This window comes from Lissotriton helveticus, chromosome 4_1, assembly GCF_964261635.1.
Source record: "Lissotriton helveticus chromosome 4_1, aLisHel1.1, whole genome shotgun sequence".
NCBI classification, from domain to species: Eukaryota; Metazoa; Chordata; class Amphibia; order Caudata; family Salamandridae; genus Lissotriton; species Lissotriton helveticus.
Genome location: NC_136063.1, coordinates 1304356508 through 1304376107, shown reverse-complemented (window position 1 = coordinate 1304376107; position 19600 = coordinate 1304356508). Strand labels below are relative to the sequence as shown.

Sequence of the window (19600 nt, the reverse complement as noted above, 5' to 3'; positions counted from 1 at the left end):
CTGGAAAATAAACATTGAGAGAATGTGTAGGTATAAGCCGAAAACTGGATAAGGAGGGCATATAAGAAACATAAACATTGTGGAGGAAGGAAGTGGTTTTGATGCATCCGGGGCCATGCTGTTCAGGGAGTCAGGGCATTGAGTGAAGTGACTAGAGGCATATTTACATCAGAATGGCAGAGTGTGGCATTACGCATAAATTGCTAACGCCACGCTTCACCATTCTGAAAATGCAGAGAAGTGCCGTATTCACAAGAATGCGGCACACCCCTGCGTTTCCCCTAGCACTGGACCTAAATATAGCTGCCTAGCACCAATGCAGGCCCCCTTGAACCATAGTGCAAGGGTGCCTGCATTGTGTGGAATGTTTGTGTGTGTGCAGGAAGGTGTCCCGCCTTGCACATAAACAATAAATGCAGATGTGAAACTCTATGTGTGCTGCATTGTGCAGCGCAGATAGAAGTTGCAAATTGTCATGTTTTTAGTGTTTGTGCACATACACAATCATTCATGGTGATTCGATGTTTCTATGTGTGCTGCACAATGCAGCATACATAGAGACAGCAAAAATGAGGAGAAATAAAGCATTTGAGACCAGGTTTTTCCTGGTCTTAATTTTAGCGCTGTCTCCTATTTACACCACCCTTGTAAACAGGGGGCAACATCAAAATCAATGGGTGTTGCGGTGGAACGCCCACTGCAACACCCATTGCACGCCCATTTCATGCTAAGTGTAGCGTTGAAAGGCGGCCTTATTTACAAGGTGGTGTTAGGCCAAGTTATGTGGCTTAACACCAACTTGTAAATAAGGCAAAGAAATTATTGCCACAGGAACGTCATGAAAAGTGGCGTCCCTGTTGCGACGGTGGCTTGTAAATATGCCCCAAGCTGTATGACATGTTTTCTGAGGTAAAATAACATATCGAGTTATTCTAATAAATAGAGACGTAAGATACAGAAATAAGTAGTGGGAAAACGAACAGTAGAGAATCCTCTGTCAGGCTACCTCACCAGCAAAGAAGTATCATTCAGTACGGATGTATGATGTTACAACGCATGCTTTTACAACGCATGCCATCACGACGCAGGTTTTACAACGCAAGTCGTTACAACGACTTGCGTTGGGGGGCGCTGGATGGTTAATAGTTGAATTTACTATTCCAACTCCAGTCCCCATGGATAGTAGGGAGGTGTTGGATCGTAATTAAACTATTCCCTATCCTAGAGCGCCCTCCAGCGCAATTCGTTGTAATGACTTGCGTTGTAAAAGTTGCGTCGTAATGGTAGTGCGTTGTAAAAGTTGCATTGTAAAGGATGTTTCCCGTTCAGTACGCCAAACTCGGCTCACCTTTGACAGCTTGGCCTCAGTCCCAGGGACATCCATGGGGACAATACGTAAATGTGTTCAAACAAGCGAAACAAAAAAAAACAGTCAATCAATCGTGTCCCATTTCAGATATAAATATCCAAGAAAACAAAATGTACACTATAAAGTTAAAAGCATTCCAGTGCAACAACAATGAAGCACACTGGAAAGGGAATGATTGGATACAAAAAGATTAAAACAATTTTCTAATCACATTGACAAAGTTAGTTTTTCCGTAGCCCAGTACAAGTGCCAATTATTTCCAACAGGGCTGTTATCTCCATTAATACTGATGTCTCAACCAGTGCTTAATTTGAGCCCACTAGCAGTAATTTTAGGCCACAGGACAATTGGTTTTTACCACCAGAATTCGATCCCGAGCAAGATAGGGAAAAACACAGAGGTAGAAATAAGGAGAAAGACAAAGAAATTAAAACACTGACAAAGGGAGAAAAAAGTAATGGAAACAAGTTACAAAAGGGAGATAAAGGGATAGACAGTGTAGGGAGATGGATGAAAGAATCATGAGGGGGAATCAAGACTAGGCAGCCCTGGTATTCTGCTACCTAGACATTCAGCAGAACTGGCGATAAGCTCTTGAGAAAAACTTTGGGCCCTGCCACTTATTCTTTTATAAATTAAGCAGTGGTATTAATATTCTTTCCTCTTTTCTGATAATTTCCAAATCCATGTTAGATTTTTCTGCTCAAATAATGTTCTGACTTCAAATATGTTTGTGTTTTAGGTGCATGAGGCATTGTTCCCAAAATATGTCTCAGTCATATCATGATACAAATGCAACCGCAAACAGGAAGCGTGCACACAGAAACTAGAGCACAGTTCCACCTTAAAGTTTAGTGGTGTTGCAAGCACGAGCTCCATCACTTCCTCAAACACCCAGAGGCTTCTAACATCCTTTCTGCTTCTTCTGCCCACAAGCCATTGCAGGTAAAGAAATAGACCATGTTAAGAAACAGATTAAGCATCTGCTGATCTGACACCTTTATATTGAGAAATTGGAAACTGTTACGTCACATGGATGGTATTTTGCAGTATGTTAATGGCCAGCACATTATTACTAATAACAATTCAATAATTAAATCCTCAAGATGTACTGAAATCTAAGTGCACCCAAGAAAAAAGCAAACATGTGATAATGCAGAAACCGATTCGGAATTCTGTCGCAATTTTAAATCAACTTCTGAACAGAAGCGATTAGCAATTTTACTATTCACAACTGCATACCTCAGGTTCATTTGTGGGTGCCAGTTGCTTACTCAGAGTTGTCAAACGTTAAAAGAGTCATGAATCCGGTCTAGTGTAATGTGCCAAGAGGTGCTCCTACCCACATTTAAAAAACTTGATTTAGGAGAACAATTTTGTGTAGGAATTATTAACACTACTTTTGGGGAAAATGTTAAAAAAAAGAAAAATGTATTTTAGAGCACTTTTGGTTACTGAGGGTCAGTAAAACATATTTACTATTTTTTAGAAAAAGTAATATGAGCTGAGGTAATATTGCCTCAGAAAACCGATTGTCTATTAAAAATGTATTCATTTGTGAATTATATGTAGTTTCTCTACACTGCTTTACCTGAATTATTTAGTGCCAGTCCTAAATATAAATCTTTTGGGGTAACAATCCCAATTTAATTGGTATCAGATCACCACTGACACACCTTGTGAAAATACATTTCTTACCAAATGCCTAGCTGCATAAACGTATGGGATTACATTGTAAAAATGCTCTTTTGAGTTGTAGCGATTGGTTCACTTTCCCTAGAGGTGGCTTGCTTAGAAAGTTAGCTAGCTCAAACAAAGTGGCAGGATCTGTGGGGCACGATGTGCCTCTGCTTTATTTCAAATTTAACAAAAAACTGTTCCCCAACTTTTTTTCGGTCGAAGCCTATGAGACAGCGCAGCTGCCTGCTTGGCTAAAGACAACTTGGGGACATTCAGAAAGCTAACCTAGGAATGCGTTACGCCCATTGTTTATCATTGGCTTTTTGGTTTGTAACTCAAATTTTCTGACTTTCTATTTGCTGGCTTTATTTGGTTTAGGACATACAGCTTGAGTTTATCCCTTCCGTTGCCCAAACCAAAGTTTACTGTATTTTTCAAGGTGTAAACAGGCCTCTAAATCGAGTTCTTGTCTTGTCGCATTTGCTGTGCATTCAAAGACAGAGGTCAAATGTTAAACTCTATTTCCTGATGTTTCTTTTTCTTTCCCTGACTTCAAAGTGAGGGAACTTATGTGACAATCCTGCCAAGTATCCATGCAAGAGAAGAGGATGTAAGATTTTTTTTTCCTAGCACACAACAAAAAAATGAACTGTGTTGATGTTTCAGAATAGATCAGAATTAGCCCCAATGAAGCACATTTTTTTGAAATCCTAAAGTGTGGTGGAAACAAATATTTGAATACAATCAAAACACATCATGATGACATTTGCACACATTTTCATTTGTGTGCAGTAAAACTGTATTTCAGTGCAAATATAATGGACATTTCAATTGAAAATGTATTGTCTGTGATGGCAGTGCGCTACCACACTATGCATACTCTACACTACAGCCAACCCGGCCTGTTACAGGACTATCAGCCTGATTCATGAAGCGAAATAGCGCCCGCAATGGCTGCGAAAACGCAATTGCGGGTGCAAAACACGGAATCGGCATTCAAGTACGAAATAGCGAAATCGCTAAAAAATAATAGCGACCGGAATAGCGATTACGCTGTAAAAGTCGCAGACTCCGGGAAGTCGAGCATTAGCGATAATGAAATAGCGACCAACCACGGAATCTGCGAATTGAATAGCGAAACGCAATATTGTCTCAATCGGCATTCATGAAAGAAATACATTAGCGAAAAATCGCTAAATCTCACATTAGCGCGGCGCAATTTAAGGACAACTCAAAGCAGGTGGTAACCATAAAAGCCATGATTAACCAAAATTTGAAAAACTGTTAGCCAATCACCAACAGGTCCAGGCCTGACCAATCACACATAAGGACATTCAGCAGCAGCAATAGGCGTTCCACAATGCCTGGGATGTACATGGTGGTGAGGCGGCGAAGGCTACAGCGAGCAGCACGGAGGAGACGCATGAGGCAGGCACGGATTTACCGGCAGCGGGTCACCTTGCTGGGGCAAACCAGAGAACAGATTTATGCTAAATACAGGCTGAATGGGGAAATGATCACCTGGCTGATACAAGAACTCGACCCCATCATGCAGCACCCAACAAGGCGAAACAATTCTGTGCCCACACATGTGCAGGTATTGTGCAGCCTGCACCTCCTGGCATCCGGCAGTTTCCAGGGCATAGTAGCCGCTGCTGGGGGGATTTCCCAGCCCACCATGTCACGCTGCCTCCACACTTTTGTTGACGCCATGCTCACCCAGCTCCACCGGCACATCACATTTCCCACGAGCCAACAGGATTTGGACCTCACAAAACTACAATTTTATAATGTTGCCCATTTTCCCCATGTCCTTGGCTGCATAGACTGTACCCACGTCGCCATCTGCCCACCAGCTGCCACGGAGTATATGTACCGCAACAGGAAGTCGTACCACTCCCTCAACATACAGATGGTCTGCAATGCCAAGACCATCATCACTGACATTGTGGCCCAGTACCCAGGGAGTACCCATGACTCCTTTATCTTCAGGCACAGCGGACTCCACACACGACTGATCAGGGGAGAGTTTGGGGAAGGACACCTACTTGGTAAGTACACTTTGTCGACAATGTCACATTGCTATGAAGTAACTGCGCTGCACAGGCAATCAACATCTGCTCCTCTCATTCAGGTGACAGTGGCTACGCCCTACGGGAATACCTCCTGACCCCTTACCTCAACCCTGCCACACCTCAGCAACGCCGCTACAATGTTGCGCACATCCGGACAAGGAACTGTATTGAAAGGACATTTGGCCTGCTCAAGAGCAGGTTCCGTATACTGCACAAGACAGGTGGGGCCATGTATTACAGTCCTGCAGCGTGCTGCCGCATTGTGGCTGTCTGTGCAATGCTTCATAACATTGCAACCAAGCGCCGGATACCAGTTGACATCTCAGGCAGTGAATCTGAGGGGGACGACCGGCCACCAGCACATGCGCACCATGCACGCGGGGAGAACCCAGCTGAAGGCCACAGACGTCGCAACCACATCACAGCTAACAATTTCTAGCCCACCCCCTTCCCCCACCCCACATATCACAATTGCATGCAAACTGTAATGATTACACAAGGCGTATGTGTGCACCAAAATAAATGTATTTGTTTGAATCACAAAAAAATAAATGGGTCTTCGTAACAACTATATACAAAAAGCAGTATTCATGCATACTGCATGAGACGCTCCATGGCAGGCTTAAGTTCAGCCTGCGCCTGTGTCCCTGACACAATGTCATTGGCGCCTCCGGCGCACAACTCCCAGGCGCCTGGGAGCCTCTTCCTCTTCCTGGGCAGCTGGAGGTGGGGCAGCCCTTGCGCTGCGCCTAGGTGGGGGGGCCTGCGTGGCAGAGTGGCTGCTGACACTAGAGGCACCCTCACTAGCATCATCACCCCCCACAATTGCCGGAATCACAGGTGCGTGCAGTGCGGTGACCGCGGTTGTCAAATGCTCCAGCACGCGGGTAATATCCTCGCAGCACTGGACGAGTTGGTGCTGCTGGGTTAAGGAGCGGCGCGCAAGCAGGGTGGTGGCATTTGCCGAGGCATAATTGGAGCGGCTGTAGGTGGACAGCCGGCTCAGCAACTGGTGGTGGCGCCTGCTAGCAACACTTCGGTGCTTCACCAGCGCTGCAGTGTTGTGTTCCATAGCCGTCGTCATGCGGTCAATGGCCGCCGTCATGCGGTCCACCCTCTCGCCCACTCCCGCCACATTGCGGCCGATCTTCTGCAGCTGGAGCTGGATGGCTCCTTGCTGCTGCGACTGGCGCTGGTGTAAACGCAGCATGCGCCGCTCCACACTCATGCATGCGTGGAAGTGGCCATTGCCCCTCCTGGTGGTCGGCCGCTGTGTAGCGGATGTGGCTGGCCCAGATGGTGGTGGACGAGCTGCAGGTCTTGCAGCAGCTGGTGTTGCAGGTGCGGCAGGTGTGGTGGGTGGCCTGGCCTTGGCAGCCGGTGGGCCTGAGGCGGATGCAGCAGGTGTGGTGGGTGGCCTGGCCTTGGCAGCCGGTGGGCCTGAGGCGGATGCAGCAGGTGTGGTGGGTGGCCTGGCCTTGGCAGCCGGTGGGCCTGAGGCGGATGCAGCAGGCAAGGTGGGTGGCCTGGCCTTGGCAGCCGGTGGGCCTGAGGCGGATGCAGCAGGCAAGGTGGGTGGCCTGGCTGCTGGTGTTGGCGCTGGCGCAGGGGCTGGTGGCTGGGTAGCAGGTAGGGATTCCTCCTCCTGGGCCTCCTCGTCGATCAGCAGCCTCTCACTGTCGCTGCTATCTCCTGCACCTGTGAGGGTAAGTGGATACTCATTAGGTGCATGTGACTGTCAGACGTGCAGATGTTACATGCATGCTGGGTGTCATTCCCTGGGTGGCTGTGTATTTGCGCACTTTGGAACCTTTCGGGCCGCATTGTGGTAGTACTACATTGTGGACATACTACGTCTCCCACAATGCTTCAGGGCATTTCCTGATGCACGGCATGACTAAGGGCCAATGAGTGAGCCTATTTGGTCATGGGCGGTCATAGGGGACAGGGTCGCAGTCGCATGCCACTTACCTTGGGTGTCTTGGGTGGGGCGGGAGGAGTCCAGAGGGGTGACGCCAACACACGCCTCCCTCTCCAACGTGTCCTCTACCCGGTCCTCCAGGGGGGTGTTGGGTGGGACAGTCGGGCCACCACCTCCGGTGCCTGATGCCTCACCAAGGCGCTCCGCAACCCTCTCCTTGGCACGCCCTCGGAGGTCGTACCACCGCTTTTTTAATTCCTCCAGGGACCTGTCCGCAACTCCCACAGAGTTCACGCTTGCGGCAATCCCCACCCAGATCCTCCTCTTCTCCTGCTCAGGGACCCTCCGGGAGTTTGCACCAAACAGCTGGTCGTGGTTGGCCACCACACCCTCTATGAGGTTCTCCAGCTCCTGTTCTGAAAATTTCAATTTGCGCTTTCGGCCAGCGCTGTTGCTGGGTCCGGGCTGCGGGTCGTCTGACATAGCGGTCGCTATTTCGGCGGGGTCGGGATGCGCAAACGGCGGGTTGGTGGCAGCTTTCCGTCGTGGACAGTCGACTGATAGCGTCACTGTGGTGTTTGGGGGTGGGATTTGGCTGCTTCCTGGTTGTGATGTCATCACGGTGCTTGGAATGCGTCTTCCCGTTTTCCAGATCCGCGAGAATGCGACTCGCAATCCCGTGCAATCGGGATTGCGAGCGCAATCTCGTGCGATCGGGATTGCGAGTCGCAATCCCGATCGCAGGTAGCCGGAAATAGCGATTATTCTGCGTTTTTTGTGGGTCGCTAACGGCTTTAGCGCCCGCATGCGAGTCGCTATTTTTTCTCCGAAAAGTACATGAATGCCGTTTTGCGTTTCCTCAATAGCGAGTCGCTATTGATCGCTATTAGGGACACGCAAAACGGCCCGTACATGAATCAGGCTGTATATCCTTAGTGGACTCAGAAGTAAAAATGATTGGCCATGTCTTGTTGAATAAGGTGACAGCCTGGGCAGATGAGCATAACATCCTGTTCGATTTACAATATGGTTTTGGACTTGGACGTGGGATGATGGAGCAGAATTTGAACTCATATTTGTTGATCAACAAATATAAGAAAGCTAAAAAGGGGGCTATGCATTTGGCCTTCATGGATATCAGAACGTTATTAAACATTGTTAACAGAGCTAAGCTCGGGCTGTGCTGGAGTTCATGTAACCTCCACAAGGGGCTTGTGGCTTCTGTGAGATACGACCCAATGGGGAGTGCACGTCGTACTTTAAGCTGAGGAGGGGAGTCTGAAAGGGCTGCATACTAGTGCCTTTGCTCTTTGTCCTTTATATTAATTGGCTAGAGTTTTTTTTACTGGAGCACTGCCATGATGTCCCAAAGGTTGGAGGAAGACTAGTCCCAGCTCTGCTATTGGCGGACAGCACAGTACTCATTGCGCGTACTGCTAATGGCCTACTGCATTTATTAATCATTTTATCAATTTTATGGATAGGTTGGATTTGAAAACAAACTTTCTTAATCCCATACCTTTGGGTTTGGTCCTAAGAGAGTTAAAACTAAAAAACATATGATGAACAACCAATATCTTAGCAGGGTTGATAAAGTTTGATACATGGGCATTTGATTGCACACTCAGCTGAACTGGCACCCTTTGGATAATAATAGTGTACAGTGAAAAGGAGCACAAAAAAGGGAAGTTCTTTCGCTGACCAAACATTTGTTGACCCACTACTCTACTGTTAAATCAATGAACCTTACTGAACTGTGTCTGACACTAGACATGTCCCCTCATCATAGAAAACGTCAGACTTATTTTCCACCAAATTCATTTCTTCAGCTTATGTTAGGATAGCATAAGCCCTCCGAGATCCTTGTATGTACATATGATCGGGTTGCTATTTCGGATACTTTGCGCATTGTTCTAATTTGTCCCAAATATATGTTTCAATACAGTTTTATCCGCCTGCTTTTGTCAATGAATGACAGACAAGTGAGGCCAGCTTTACTGTATTTGCAAGTTTTATCCACACCAAATATATGTTTTTATTAATCACGTTTTTTAGCAGGTGTCTTTAAATTAATTTTCTTGAGCTGTATTAACTTTGATGGTCCACTTTTACTGTCCATTTTACTAAGTTTTAATGAATTGTTTGATTTTATGTACTTTTATGTTTGCAATGATCAAATCGAATAAAGTGATTCTTGACTTGACTTGAGAACTCCTCGAAAATTTGTCCTCATTTAAGCTTTCTGGGACACTAACCATAATTTGTATGTCAAAAAGAACCGCCTCATAAGGAGCATTGCAATAACCACTGCAATTGGTTTGTGAGTTATGGTTTTCATAGCTGTCCTGCGAGTGATGAATCGTAGTCCTAACATTCACAAGAAGTTCAGCAGATTGAAACGTTCGGTACTTATGAAAAAGTACTGCACCTTTCCCCACTGAATTCTCCATGACCCCTCAGTTTCCTATGCCTTACACAATAGTTACTGGAATTAACTTGGCTGAAAACAAGTGAAGCAATATCTAAAATCCTACCACAGACACAAAGCCATGTTTCAGCTGTCAACGTCTCAAAATTGTTTCTTTCATTCATTTGCACAAATCATCAAACCCAGCCAGGAAATATATGTTGGCTCGCTAACTTTTGCATACATTAGAAAGCTTTCCTGTACAGATGGAGAGAGAAATAAATAGAAATCTGTTGGGGATGAGAACATATCTGGAGGTGAGGTGAGACTTGAAGAAACAAGGGAGAAATCAAACACCAATGAAAAAGAGATGGGTGAGTAAGCAAAATTTGTGATAACTATAAACAGCGGCTGGAAAGTAACTCATAAAGCCGCCCCACACAAACTGGTGTTCTGGAACTATTGCTGAGATCAATCCAAATACAAGGTTAGATAAAAAATACTTCACAAGATGAATTAATCTTTAACTTTTACCGAAAACGATTGTGGTTTTTAGTCTGCTTTAAATTGAAATGTAGAAGTAATAGTTTACATTTATTCAGCAGTTTCCTAAAACTATTAATATACAGTTACCAATTAATAGATTCTAAAAACAGCAAAAAGGTTTGAAAAAATAATCCTTTGCTACAAAACCTAAACATGTGCTAGTCGCTGGGTTGTTTATTAGGTCCATAGTAAGAAATAAAGAGCTATGCTACTAAGGGGCCAATGTATCAAAATACCTATTTGCGATTCTCAAATAGCGATTTTTTGAGAATCGCTATTTGAGAATTGCAAAATGGTATGTATCTAAAAAATCGCAATTTTTTTGCGATTTCTTATTAGTCCTTATTCGCGAATAGCAAATTGCGAAATAGCAAATTGCGAATTCGAAATTAAGGAATACTTTCCCATTCATTTCTATGGGCCAGGAGGCCCATAGGATGAATGGGAAGTTATTCTCAATTTGTGATTCGCAATTTGAGAATCGCAAATTGATAATAATTTCAAGGGTGCAAGGGTGTCATAAGGACACCCTGATGCACCCCTGAAATTCACATGTGTGCACATATGGCGCACATGTGCGCCACATGGCACCTTCACAAATGCAAAAAAGTGCTTTTGTGAAAGAAATCGCAAATTACCACCACCTTCAAGTTGGTGGTAATTTGCAATTTCTTTTTTTTATTTCAAATTGTTTTTATTAGGAAAACAAAGGGAAAATAATCAAGAATGCAAACAGAAAATACAAAAACACTAAAATACAAAAATACAAGATGCATTGGCTGATAATGTTGTCAAAAAGATGGTTGCTAGAGGAATATTAATCACAGGGATTGACACATATATCAAATCGTATGGACGCATAGTTGGTCCCCTGCAACAAAATATAATTTGCGATTTCTTAATGAGAAATCGCACAACTTGGGTGCTTCATACATTGCATTTAAGGAATCGCTAAATTTGCGATTCCTTAAATGTAATCGCAAATTAAGGCATCGTAAATTTGCGATTCCATATGTTGCACTCAAATTTGCTACATACATACCATTTAGCAAAAATGAGTTCGCAAACGCCGAAATTCTGCGAATTTCGGCGTTTGCGAACCCATTTGAGCTTCATACATCTGGCCCTAAATTTGGTATTATTGGCAGATCTGGGCATAGTCCCGCTCTGCTTGGTCATAGGTGAGAAGTCTGGAAAGGAATTATATGCATATAATTATTTATAGGACCTTTGGTGATTGGAAACAGTGCTGTTAAATGAAAAAGCATCTGAGGTAGTAAAGAAACTGCATCTCCCTGGCTGAGGGCTCCGGACTGGGTCTGGAGTGTGGGGGGCCCTGCACTTAATTTGCAGGGGGCCTCCTGCAAGTTTCGTTATGCCACTGTGACACCTGATCCTTCTATCTTAGAAAATGGGTCTCATATACGCATGCCTTTCAGACCGTAATGTGTAACTAAGAGGGCACAGGAATCGGCTAGGGCGGTCGTCCTCTAATCTGGGGAACTGGGTTTAAGTCTCGGCAATGACGCTGAACATCCTGTGATTCTGGGCAAATCACTTAATCTCCCCGTGCCTAACAAAAAACAAAACATATTGTGTCCTCATGCAATGCAACTGGTTCTATGTAAAGTGCTCTGATACCCGATTCGGGTCAAGTTCGCCCTATATAAAACTCCGTAAAATACATTTAAAAAAATAAAATAAACAAGAACAGGAGTGTTGGGTGTAGCTCTTTGGAGGAGGATATTGATTCTGGAGGCATTCGTATGCAGAGTGATCTTTGTTATCTTGAGCAGAAAGGTCATGATGCACAAGCTTTTAGAAATAAAAACTTTGCCCCCTCTCACTGAAGGTGCCTCTTTTCCTGGGTTGAGACCCTGCTGGGAGCTCCGCTGAGAGCCTGCTGTTCATTATGCAGAAAAACGCAGTGAACAGAGGGCTGAAGCCATATGAGGTGAGCTATGCTCCCAAAACTGAAGTGAAAGTCCATCCTGGGAATCCTGAGACCTTGTCAACAGCCACAAAAGCGCCATGGGATCCTACTGGGAACATGTATCATAGAAAAGTGCTGAGGGGGAGGGGCTGCACTTATGCTGCTTTGACTTCAGAAAACATCAAAACAGTTAAAGTGCAGCAAAATGGAGTGTTTTCCGGTTACTGCTGAAAAGTGGTGTTTGATGAGTTATAATTGGATGCTCCTATAAAGGTTGAGAACCACTTGGTAATTTCAATCATACATCAGTCTTGCAAACCACATCCAACACATTCCATGAACTTAGACTGAATAAGTAGCTTTTTTAAGGCATATGAAATATATACTTATTTTTATCCCTAGCTGTACAAATGCTAACAGACACTTTCACAGTAACCCACTGCTAACTAGCAAGTGTGACCATGGACAAGCATCTATTCTGGCCAGATCTAAAGCAGTGGTGTAACAATAGCCCCTGCAGCCCCCTCTGGCACTGTACATGGGCGACTGGCCCAGGCCTGAGAGCTCCTGTCTGGATCCAGAGCATGGGGGGCCCCCTCCATGGTCCTTGCCCCCTCAAGTTTCATTACAACACTGATCTGAAGCTCAAAGGTCAAACTGTTAACAAACATTACACTTAGATTTCTGAGGTTATCTCTTGGATCTGAATCAGTCCCCAGAATTGTCTGCCACTCAAAGGGGATGACTGCAGCTATTGCCCAAACAGAACCTCTTAGAACCTCTGTTCTAAGTGGGTTTTGGCAGGGTGAGCTTTCATTCATCCATCGTGGGCCCTTGCCATGCTAGTCTCTAATACTTCTGCTATCACCCAAGTGTGAATGGATATCAAGGCGAATCGGGGTATCTTTCGTATCCAACTGACTCTGTGCACCAATACTCCGGAGCATCTCAGCCAAAGGGAGCTTATAAATAATACAGAACAGGTACAAGTAATAAGCCAATCCCTTTGGGAACATGGTGCAATTCCAAAACACTCATATTAGTACATGCTGGCAACGTTTGAAAAAAGATTAAATCCAACGTAAAGCTACCTTACAATTGCCTAGAATTTATTATAATCACTTGAAAAGGACAGTGTGGACACTGGACATATACAGCATAATTGGTTCAGCTGCAGGGCATCTCTCTGGCCTAAATCAATGTGGCGTCTGTGGTTCAAAAGCAAGTCAAAGGGACAAGTGGCTTAAAAATGTACATATATTTGGAAATAGGCACCACACAATGTTGCATAAGGTGGAAATATCCATTGCACCACACTCTGATGGGAACCCTTTCGTGTCTGCAAGAACAGATACCAGGAATTACACTTATTCTATGGACGCAGTTGTTAATAATAGATGTCCCTTTATTTTCAGATGGGTCTCCAAAAAGTTTTTTTAATTTTAATCAAATCTTGTATTGCCATCTTGCCATCTTGCAAGGAGAATACATTTTGCCTTGGTAAGCCTCGGAAGATCAGGGATAAGACGACAGAGTGGTAAAACGCGAATATTTCTGCAAACGTAGAAGTGAGGGTGTAGGTAAATTACAAAGAATACTGAATTAAAACAGTTCCACAACAAAAGTGAAGGCAATGCCACTCAAAAAATGGTAAAGTTCTGTACTGCCTTCAATAGCTCACCCTGATCTTATGGCCATCTTGCACTACTGAAAATGACTTAATGAAGACAGCAAAATGTCACGATTAGGAGCAGCAGCTCCTTGCTCTCTCAGAAAGAACCTTGTTGCACCATGCATCAGTAATAATACTAGCACAACATCAGGAAGGAGTCTTCATCTTATTCCTCATGATTCTGTCATCAGGTTTCACAAAATTGGGGCATTTACCTGCTAACTTCCAATCCCTCTTTCAATCACAATGAAGAAGCACAAAAAAAACAAGAGGCAATGTTCATGACTAGCTGGTTGCATGACCACTGTTGGTACAGCAAGGCACTGACCCCTCCCTGTGCCACGGATGGATTACTCCAACACAAGCTAAACTTCACCTTCTTCCACACTACCACCAACAGGCACACATTCAACTGGTACCAGAACCCACATATGCTTAATTAGGTTGTATGATGCTTATTTTGGTAGCACTATACCACCCCTATTTGGGATATATTATGAACGCCTCCGGATCATCATACATTATTTGGAGAAATCTGGTGTTTGTTTGGGGGAAATATCATGGAGATATTCGGTTCAACCTCGCCCTCATGTTGGAGGCAATCTGGGGCCGTATCACAGATCAGCACATTTTTATTGTTTACGCCGAGCGCACCTTTTAATAGGAGCGCCCATTGCAAACAAGGAAAATGCTCAGTATTAGGATGAATGCGCTGCTCCTAGGGCAGCCTCAAACTCATGTTCCACAGAGCAGGCGGGAACCCACCTGCAATTTGAAGGGGGATTAGAGATCCCCTTGCAGGCGGGTGCAGTGAGTGACAGCACTCACCTGCAAGGGGTTGTCTGAAGGATCCATAAGACCCCCTTTCCTTCCCCCTGAGGGCTGCCATCTAGGTGGCGCACGGTAAGTGCACCTCGTGACAGCTTCTTTGCCTCTGCAGCTGCGTCTATAATATGGTGCGGGTGCAGAGGCAAAGGGATTCCCTCATTTGCATAGGGTCACGCCCCATGCACATGAGGTGATGCCCTCTGATGCTTTATATGCGCAATCGTTATCGGATTACAGAAGGGGATACATAAGTGCCCACAGTCCCTTCTGCAATACCAAAGTGCCCCAAGGGTATGCAAAGTGGGCGAAAATGACCATTGCGCCCACGAGGCACTTCTGTAATATGGCCCCTGATGTTCACATGATGACTACTTTCAAAGATCTTTTATGAACACTAATATACTGTCATGCTTACTTAGAGGAACATTTCTTGATTATTTGGGGGGGGGGGGGTGCTCAAGCTACCGTAAAGACTATTGGATTGTCATTTTTTCAACAATCAGAATCAGATGGTCACTGCATGGGACATCACTTGTTCATTCCACTGCATATATTAAAACTACAGATGGAAAGCTGTAACCAGTATTTTTTAATTATATGAGAAAAAACAACATGTAACTAACAACTGAACATTAAGTTAAAAAGAATGAACCAGTATGTCCCTTTTTTGTGAAATGTGTGCAGAAAAGGGGCTTCAAATCCATCTTCAGTTTTTTTATTTAACTTGTGCTATACCTATATTGAAATGCATAATGTTTTCTTTTAACGTCATAGTTTCCTAGAAAGAATCCAAACCTTTTTTTTTTAATTTTCTCTAATTGCCTGGGGTAATTCCTGCCCACCTGCCATCTAGGTGGCGCACGGTAAGTGCACCTCGTGACAGCTTCTTTGCCTCTGCAGCTGCGTCTATAATATGGTGCGGGTGCAGAGGCAAAGGGATTCCCTCATTTGCATAGGGTCACGCCCCATGCACATGAGGTGATGCCCTCTGATGCTTTATATGCGCAATCGTTATCGGATTACAGAAGGGGATACATAAGTGCCCACAGTCCCTTCTGCAATACCAAAGTGCCCCAAGGGTATGCAAAGTGGGCGAAAATGACCATTGCGCCCACGAGGCACTTCTGTAATATGGCCCCTGATGTTCACATGATGACTACTTTCAAAGATCTTTTATGAACACTAATATACTGTCATGCTTACTTAGAGGAACATTTCTTGATTATTTGGGGGGGGGGTGCTCAAGCTACCGTAAAGACTATTGGATTGTCATTTTTTCAACAATCAGAATCAGATGGTCACTGCATGGGACATCACTTGTTCATTCCACTGCATATATTAAAACTACAGATGGAAAGCTGTAACCAGTATTTTTTAATTATATGAGAAAAAACAACATGTAACTAACAACTGAACATTAAGTTAAAAAGAATGAACCAGTATGTCCCTTTTTTGTGAAATGTGTGCAGAAAAGGGGCTTCAAATCCATCTTCAGTTTTTTAATTTAACTTGTGCTATACCTATATTGAAATGCATAATGTTTTCTTTTAACGTCATAGTTTCCTAGAAAGAATCCAAACCTTTTTTTTTTAATTTTCTCTAATTGCCTGGGGTAATTCCTGCCCACTGCCAAAACGAACTACTCTACTTTAGGGTAACCAGACATTGCTTCCTCTTGTCAAGAGGCAGTCCATTTGCTCTACTCGTTCCTAATACTGTCGAATGAGAGAGCAATGGTACTCAGTCAGTCAGTCAAAATACTTTATTTCGATAAATGAATATCACAAAAAGACAATAGCACTGTGCAAATTTCACATGTTATAAAATACATAATTTATACATTATTTATACATTATAAAATCACAATTAATTTACACAATCAAAATATTACAAAGAGTATAAAAATTTTGAACCTTAAAAATACGTTTAAAATACATTAAAAAAGAGGTCAGTTTGGTAGGAATACGAGATGTCAATCATTATACAATCCCACATATTAATTCAATCCGGTAAACATTCCCATATTATGAACGTTAATCTTGCTTTCATCCACTATAAATCAACATTATAGGGATTATTGGTCATCTTCCTCTTCTTGATCCTAACAGCTCCCACTAGGAAATTAGCAACATAAAACATGATCCTAGGGGTCTGCAATAACTGTAAAAACAGAAGTGCTGGCTTTACTTGGATAAACCCTGCCTCCTTTAAAATAGGGATCAAGTATTTCGTCCTTACAGCCGAGTGATGTCCACAGAACATCAAAAAATGCATTGTATTCTGGGTGGAAAAATTGTCACAGGAGCAGGCATCGCATTTTCAGGCGTACTCCATGTTGGAAAATGCCCAAGGTTCAGGTGGATCAAGTTAAACCGAAACCGGGTTAAAAGGAACCGGTGATAAGCATGATTCACAGAAGTTAAATACAATTCAGGGCCTACTTGAGTACTCATAAGGATGTTAGCCCTCACCGTAGGTTTTTTAAATTCCAACTGCTCCCTCTCCAGAGTTAGCATTTCTCCCATTAAGCCCTTAATCAAGGCAATGTCCTTTGTTGTTATAGACTCCGGGGAGAAAAAAAGCTCAGGTCTCCCTAGCTTAGCAAAACTTTCTTTAATATATGCTAGCCCCAAGATTTTATTAGCTTTATATAGCCGTAGGCAATCTTTTAAAATTATATGATTAAGGGGGATTTCCTGGTTCAACCAGATCTTCAGCCAAGCTAGGAGAGGGGCCATTTATGTCTGAAATAAATCCTAGTCCTAGTTCAGTGTGGATTGTGTATGATGGAGTAGACTGGGGCACAGAGAGGACAGCTCTTAAAAATTTGTTCTCAGTAGTCTGTATACTATCTAGAGAACAATATCCCCAAATGGCACTACCATATGTAGCCACCACAAGACATTTTGCTTTATAAATTTTCATTAAAGTTACTATTGGCCTTGCCCCCAATTTTTTCGAAAAGCCCTGTAGGGCAGAGGATGTTCTTGCGAGAGAGATGTTTCTATTTTTTATCTGAGGACCCCAGTTCCCTTTCTCATCAAAAGTAATCCCCAGATATGGGAAGGTGGCTACTCTACAAAGTTCTTCTTTGCCACATGTAAAAGTTTTTAGGTTCTTATTTTTGCTACTCCTGCCCATTATCATGATTTGAGACTTCTTGACATTAATCTTGAGGTCTAAAGAACCCATAAAGTCTTCAAATACATCCAGGAGGCGTTGTAAACCAACACCGGTCCGTGAAAGCAAGACGGCATCATCCGCGTATAGGAGAACTGGAATTCCAAGAACACCTATACGCGGGATATCAAGGGATGCCTCTTTTAACGCTGGTTCCAGTGCGTTTATATAGATAGTAAATAGGAGGGGTGCCAAAATGCACCCCTGCCTGACACCCCTTTCGGAATTAAAATGATTAGTACAGCGGCCCTCCGAGGTAACCCTCACAGAGGCTATAAGACCGGAGTGTAAATCCGCCAGGAGATTTACTAGAGCCCTGTCCAGACCCATGTCAATTAGAATTTGCCACAATTTTGATCGATTAACAAGGTCAAAAGCTGACGAGAGGTCCATGAACCCCAGGTACATGGACCCCTCCTTGACCCTAGTATATTTATCCACTAATAAGTGCAAGTTAAGCCCTTGGTCTATCATGCTTCTTTTTGGTCTAAAACCATACTGAACGTCATTCACCCATTCATTCAGTTTAGATAGGATAACCCGACCCAATATTTTCACAGATGAATCAATCAGTGAGATCGGTCTATAACAGGAGGGGTCTTGCCTGTTACCCTTTTTATAGACCGGAATAATGATAGATTTTTTCCACGAGGCCGGGATGTTGTCATTTGTTAAGGCATTAAAAACATTACATAAGATTTTAGACCAAAATTTTGGGGCGCATTTGAAAACATCCGCCGGGACCCCATCAGGGCCCGGCGCTTTGTTTTTCAGGGTCTGATCTATTGCCCTTTCCACTTCTACCGCCTCAAAAGTTACAGCAGGGCCCTCAACGTTGTGAATAATACCCTCGATTTGCAAGTCATTACTAATGTCTGAGTATATTTTACTGAAATGTTGGATCCACCCCTCGTCAGAGATATTTGCCTCAAGAGGGGTATTCTCCTCTCCTGAAAAAAGTGGCTGATTTATAATTTTCCAAAATAGACCACTATTATTTATGATTTCCGGATCGAGTAGTTGGACCCAAGCTTCATCTTTCAGTTCCTTTTTTCTCTCTAGGATAGCTTTTTTATAAGCGCTCCTTAAGCTAGCTATATATGCACAGTTTTTGGGCATAGCTTTCAGGGCTTTAAGTAAGTCTCCGTGGGCTTTGGAGCATTTTTTGTCAAACCACCTTTTACCTTGAGGCGGCTTCTGACTTAGACCTGCCTGTAGGCTATGGTTGATTTCTATACAAATGTTACCAAAAGCAAAAATAACATCTTCATTTTGCTAAACATATTGCCACTTCATCCTCTACCTTGATCAATACCTCTTGAAGAAATGTTTCTGGGACTATTTTTGTCCATTTTAGCCTTCGCCTCTGATCTTTAACGGACACATTTAGACCCCCTCTGTGTGTCACCGTTTTTAGTGAAAGTAGATCTGAATGATTTGATTCCAGAATAACAGGGTTATGATCACTAAAAACTGATACCTCTGTATAATAGTTTAAAACCCTACACAACAAAAAAGAAGACATAAAAATATAATCTATAATAGTGCCATCATCTTTACCCTTGAATGTAGGGGTCCTTTTTTTACCATCCCCGCTACCTGACTCATATAAGTTCCATCTGGCAAGAACATTTTCTAAGTACTCCCCCCGCCTGGTATGTTCCAGGTGGATAGGTGAAGAAAGGGGCGGACCTTCTTCATCCTGGCTAATACATGGTAAGGTGCAGGGATGAATATTAAAATCCCCCAGAAATAATATTTCAAAAGTATTTATATTTACACTGTAGGCTGACAAAAATTTGTCCAGTACATCCAAATTATGACCGGTACACTCATTTGCATTCGAGTTATAAAAATTTACAAATAAAATCTTAGTATTGTCCTGGGTAGAAAGTTCAACAATCAGACAATTATCGCACCCTGTGTTACACTGTGTTATTGTTCCTTTTATATCAAGTTTAAATAAAGTTAGTAAGCCACCCTTGGCTC

General features: G+C 43.4%; 1 protein-coding gene across 2 annotated transcripts in view; it reads right to left on the bottom strand.

The window, feature by feature from the left end:
• The window catches only part of MBP (myelin basic protein), a 983766-nt gene that overhangs the window by 622265 nt on the left and 341901 nt on the right, over positions 1-19600 (bottom strand). The window lies entirely within an intron of this gene.